Source organism: Puntigrus tetrazona, chromosome 8 (genome assembly GCF_018831695.1).
Source record: "Puntigrus tetrazona isolate hp1 chromosome 8, ASM1883169v1, whole genome shotgun sequence".
Classification (NCBI taxonomy): domain Eukaryota; kingdom Metazoa; phylum Chordata; class Actinopteri; order Cypriniformes; family Cyprinidae; genus Puntigrus; species Puntigrus tetrazona.
In genome coordinates, this window is record NC_056706.1 from 12,915,477 (window position 1) to 12,921,901 (window position 6,425).

A 6,425-nucleotide genomic window follows, 5' to 3' on the forward strand; every position below is an offset into this window, starting at 1 on the left:
TGTCCTTATCTGTTCATCTTCCCCCCTTCCCTTCTGAGTAAGTATGCCGTCCCACCTTCGGTAAACTGACCTGTTCAACATTTTTGCACTTTTGACTCGATCCTGTTCTTCATTCGCCATCTTCATATCTTCTAAAAACTCTCGGCAGACATTCTCAAGACAATCACAGACACTCGACATTAACATAATCAATAACTCAATAATCAAAACAGAAAGCGATAACAAGTATTATAAATAGCTGTTATTGTTAAATTATTAACATCTGCAAGATATATACCAAAGCTCTTTGTTCTTGATCAAGCTACAGTGAAAGATTAATTCAGACTTGAAAAGAAAATAAAAATGTACAGTACCGCTTATTAAGCGTAACTGCAGAGTTATTACAGTATGTGTGAATAGTCTACGGTAAACAACACACATTAAAAGTGCACTCTGGATTTTTCTCTTTACAATTTTTTTTTTTACAAATACTACTATATAAGTGTAAAATTATTTGAAAATGAGATGGTCACTACAGTTGTATTAGTAGCATAATTTGCATGTATAAATATTAAAACTCTGGAAGAAAAAAAATAAAAAATTTAAAATGTAAAACCAACTATTTTCAATTCTAAAAATACATTTAGAAATTACTACCTTATAGTACAGCACTGTATGCAAAATGGATATTCATAGATCTATTGACCAACTTATTATAATCCATAATTATTTAATAATTATTCTCAATTCTTTCACTTCAGAACAGTCAGCTTTGTTGTTGAGTAATAACTTTCTGAAAGATTCCAGAACGACATGTCTGAAATCTACTGCTCTTTAAGCCCAGAAGGAGACAAGAGTGACCATGTTAGATTTATGCGTTTGGAACGTAGTTCTGGAGAGCAGCTGCAGTCATCTGCATGATGTTTCTAGCAAACGCTCAAGAGAAGAGAGTTCACGTAATCCTGCACATCTCAGAAACACAAGCAGTTAAATCGCTGCTCTATTCCTCCACTACACCATGTGCCATTTTACATGATAGTTTTTTATCTGGTTTTAGGCCGCAAGACACAGTTGTTCGTCCTTTCAATAGCATCCTTATATATTATCTGAACACGTGAGGTAGGATGTGAGGATCTAATCAACCTTCACATCTTCATTTGGACTAAACATCTCCAAATTATATATTAAGAGTCACTGAGTCACATTGCTGTTCTAGAGACAATGCTTCAGGCACAAACCCAGTCTCCTCAACCACAAAAAAAGAAAAGCAGATGTCTTCATCCGCCTGAAACTTTCATAATACTGCAACAATGGAGAACAGATTACGTAACAACAGCATTTAAAGTAAGTTTAATATGACTGTATGGTACTTCATCTATCAGGAATATCCTTACGTTCAACACTTAAGTGATATTTTAGGGCTCCTGCACTTTTTGAACAGTTTTTTCCACACCCTTTTCAGCCATGAGGTATTACATCAAAATCGTTTTGAGTCAGTTTGATTCATTAATGAATCATTCACTGAACTGATTCAAGCAAATTGTCTACAAATTGTACATCACAATGGCTTGTTATCAAGTTTAATTCTAAACAAAAGCGATGCCTAACTGCTAAAATATTTTTAAGTTACATAGACTTTTGTAAGATTCCCAATATGTTTTCCATGGCTTTCCTTTACTTGGGAACCCAGAAACATTCACAGTGATGTACAGAATGTATTCTTTGTTATAAGACAACCTAATGAGCCCCGGCCTACAGGTCCCACGACATAGTACTACACTCCACAAAACAATCAATAACCCCACCATAGAGACACCCGCCCACACCCACCCGCAATCTCCTATCAGAATAGAAACTCCAGCAGTGACAGGACATCTGACAACTGTGGTCTAATAGATGGATATAAAGGGCCCTGAAAGAGAGTGTGAGTTTGTGTGAGGGTGAAAGCACAAGTGTGTGTGTGCGTGTGTGAGGAGGGGGAGCCAAATTAATCTGGGGTCTGATACCCCCCTATGGGAGCAGCTCAATTAACGATCCACACCGGCTGAGGCACCGGGCTAAAAGCCATCTCACTCCCAATCTCTCTTACTTACTCTCTCTCTGTCTCTCTACCCACCCCCTAATCCTGAGAGCAGGAATCAAGGAGCCAGCAAGAAATAAAGAAAGTCACTTGGAGATGCACATTAAAGGAGAGTCTGGGACCTTTTAGTTGTGTGTGCGTGAGTCGTTGCGTGTAATTTCATCAAACACACACACACACACATACACACACATACAATGCTCACCCAGAGTCGCCACTAAAACAACACAACATTCTTCTCCTCACCAAAAACACAGCTGACCAAAAACACAATGTGTTTCTGTGTGAACACATGTGTTGAGAGCGTGAGTGTTTGAGTGAGGGTAGGTATGTGAGTGTTTGTCTAATTACTATTTTGGGTAGTGCATGGTATGGATTATGTGTTTTTGTGTGTGTAGATACTTCGCTATAGTTTGGGGCCAAATTCTGACAAACCCACTCTTTTGGGACATCTGGGATGTTCTCAGTTTGAAAACTCCCTGATTGACAAATAATGTATCTGTCTTGTTAGAAAGAAGCTTGCGTTCATTTACAATTAATTTACAACCCTAAGGCAAAATATAGAGATAACAATGTATTTGTTTATAATTTTGTTTTAGTTGTTTTAAAAAGTCTATGGAATAAAAAAAAAATCATACATTTCCATTAAGAAAGAACTGTATGTGATTATAAATCTTGTCATCTTTTCATTAATCTGTGATGTTTTTGGGGTTGAAAATATATAAAAATCATAAAATGTTGATGATGGAGTGATGATAACAGTCTTTTGCTCTTTGTGTGAACCAAAGAACATCATCCCATGAGCAACACAGGAATAGTCAGAGTTGCACCAGGGTAAATATTTCAGCAGAAACACACTTACAGAATGAACACGTCTTTCCCTATCACTCTTCCATTCTTTATCTGTCACTCTCTCCCCTCCCGTATTCACAGACCATTTAATCTTTTAATATCATCCTATATTAAGAAAACACAGTCCAGATAGGTTGGTCCACACACATACAGAGAGACATGCAATCTAAATTAGTGTTCATAACTGTACCAACATAACAACCCATGATTTAGCCACAAGACCTCAGACTTAACTATACTATTCGTCCTAGAAACACAATACCAGGGTATCATTCATGCACATACTGCACACATTATGTTAAATACACACAAGCACAAAGAGGTTGAACAGCTTGTCGCATTGGAGGGCTCCCTGCCTCATGTACACGCTCTCACTTTTTAAACTATTTGTATGGCCATTTTTCAAAATATATAATATCAAAATATTTAAATGCTGGTTAAAACAACTGAATTCACACTAACCACAAATTAAAAAGGCAGAAGCATTCAAACTCACTCACACAGCATGAAACTGCTAACAGGGAAACTAACTTACCTTTCACTCCTTCAGCTTTTTTCTCGTTCTTTTTCCCCCACGAGTCCTTTAAGCCTCAAGTTCATCCGTTCCTGACAGGTGCCATGGTCCCGTAGACTCCAGAGGAACGACAGGCTCACACACACACCCTCCTCAGTCTCTCTAGAGCACACACAAACACGCTGTGAGGAGGAATGACAGATCACAGCAGCAGCAACAGTCCACGCATGGACATGTGTCTCCAATGTGAAGTCCAAGACTTCTTTTAATTCATGAGTCTGTCTTTTATTTCCTTTCTCTCTCAGCCTCTTCTGTCCTGCTCTGAATTGAATTTCAAGACTTCTCTCTTTTTCTTCTTTTTATATCTTAGCTCCTAATTTCACTGTTTCTTTCTCAATCTACCTTCTTTTTTCCAGTCTTTCTCTGCTTTGGTTCTTGCGCTGACTGCTACCGCAGAGCTCTCCAGCTTTCCCTCTCTCTCTCTCTCTCTCTCTCTCTCTCTCTCTCTCTCTCTCTCTCTCTCTCTCTCTCCCCTCCCTCGGTCAGCCACTCCCTCCTGGATGGCAGGCTATTATGGGTGGAGACTGGTCAGAGGTAAAAGTCTCTCTCTCTCTGGTGAATACTGGGTTGTACACTATCAGATGAGCATTTTGCCATTGTGGAATGTTTTAATTAGTTTTGCATGAGTTCCTAAAGAATCACCTTAGTCGTGTAATGAGGTAAATTATTAAAGAAATAGTTTAACCAAAAATGAACTCTTAGTTGAGCGCTTAGTTGTTCCAAACTCGTATGACTTTCTTTCGTCTGTGGAACAAAGACATTTTTTAAGTATCCTGAAAGGTTTGTTTGAGGAACTGCCTGAAAAGTTATTTTTTACTGAACATCTTTTATCGGAATTCATAAAACATTAGCAATGCGTGATTCACGAATGAGTCCAATTGTCCAGTTCAAAAACCAACCTAAATTATTCGTCCACACAAATGGACTGAGACGTTTTTCTGAAATTCAATGATCTGGTCAGAGTAGTTAATAGCTCACTGGTGGAAAAAGTCAGTAAATAAACATTCAAACTGTGGTTTGTCAAGAAAAGCTACAGTGTTGATGTGAAGTATAGTGTACACTACATATGAATTACTTTTGTGATGTTTTTATTGCATTTGCATCCTATTTCGAAACTTGAAATTCCAATTCTATCACAGTTTTATCAGAGTCTCTCATTTTATGTTCCAAAAATCTGTTTTTTTTGTTTTATTTTTAGGTGAAATATCTCTTAGTTAAAGCAGTGTATCCATAAAATAAATCTAACAGTCTAACAATCGTTACAAGCTCATGTGAGCTGCACTACACACTTTCGACTGAGTGGCGTCATTATGGCACCGATGAGACACTCTAGAGGGCAACAGCCAGCAAATATGATTTCATCAAGCTCTAAAACCCACTTACATTTTTCTTTTATCTTGTTGCTTTTATTCTCTTTCCATCCTTCTGTATAAACAAACATACCGGCCCATCTATTTCAAGGTGTTCGGTACCTAAAATCACAATAATCAGACATCTTGTAGCAAGTTTCACTGTGAGAGGGAGATAGAGAAAGTGAGATAGAAAGAGAGATCTGGTCCATGTTATATGATACTTACCATAAGCTGTCATGGAGACCTGATGTCGTCAGCAGCATATAATGTAAAGCTTTGTTTTCCATCTGCTTCACACACGCAGAAACAGACAATAGCACGCATGCACAGGTGTAAGAAAGATTTAAAATGTAACTGGATATCTTAAGCAAGAAAAATAATGAATAAAGTAACCGAAATTGTGAAAACCTAGTCACAACCTGTTTAGTTTGACATATTTCACAATGAAACAGGAAACTGAATTAAAAAAAAAAAAAAAGAGCAGAGAGAATTGATTCCTCCAGGCTAGATTCATTTGTGTGTGCGTGTGTACTGTAGGCTTGAATGGTCCAGGTGGAGAAACAAATCAAGAAATAGGACTGGTGCTTTGAGAGCCATAAAGGCCAGGACCACCCTAAATGAACTAAACACACAAAATTCCACAATCACAAAATAATGCATGCTCATTTAAACTGACTAATATCTGAGAGATATAACCTTGCATTAAATCCCCAAGTCAAGATTGCTTCCTTTTATCTTACAGAAGGCCTACAATAAGGACAGGTTCCTGTAATTACGCAAGTATTCCTGTACAACTATGAGTTAAGAGGCTCGCTCAAGGGCACTGCGGTGACGGAACATGATGGGCATCTTGGTAACCTTTCATTTCATGGGTTACCCCAACTGGAGATTAAACCTGTGACCTCTGCTACCACATCAGTGCTGTTACTCCACACAGCCATTACTCCTCATCTTCATCTAACCTCACAGACAGCGTAAAGAGGAGACATACTATTGGTGGAAAATGAATGTGAGGAATCATAATGTTGAAAATGTCAGCTAAAGTAATGAACAGGAGTCCCCTCTTTTAGTTAAGAGTCAATTGTCTTATAGCAGAGGCATTGCTTTCCATTGCCTATTCTTGTGAATTACACAAAAAAATATATATTTTTCTTTTCAAAATGCAGTATGAACATGGTAAAACATGGAAATTAACAAACAAAATTCCAAAAACTTAAATGTATAATATTGGTAATAAATATATAAACCAGGTTATTATGTATATAAAACATTACATTTCATTAGCATTATAAATCTTACTAACTTCATTTCTTTTTATATGACTGATAAATAGGTTATGCTTTTATGCTATGTTTATTAATTTAAGTTAAAACTGTGGTTAGAATAAACCAAATAGAATGATATTTTATGTTTTGGGTTTTTTTGGGGGGTTTTTTCTACATATTAAGGTGTATAGCTGAACCAGCGAGAAATTATATTTTTATTACATTACACAATACAGCTACCGTATATAGTACATACATTTCTATAACAATATGTAATAATAATCCTAATATATAATGTTATGTCTTTATCAACTAAACCATGT

At 36.9% G+C, this 6,425-nt stretch overlaps 1 protein-coding gene across 1 annotated transcript in view; it reads right to left on the reverse strand.

Annotated features, from left to right (window-relative positions):
* sema3b (sema domain, immunoglobulin domain (Ig), short basic domain, secreted, (semaphorin) 3B) overlaps window positions 1-3,915 on the reverse strand; it is a 28,918-nt gene extending 25,003 nt beyond the window's left edge. Inside the window, exon 1 of the mRNA XM_043246799.1 lies at window positions 3,447-3,915. The gene's annotated coding sequence lies outside the window, so the exon portion shown is untranslated. The remainder of the gene's footprint in view (window positions 1-3,446) is intronic.
* Window positions 3,916-6,425: the final 2,510 nt, after the last annotated feature.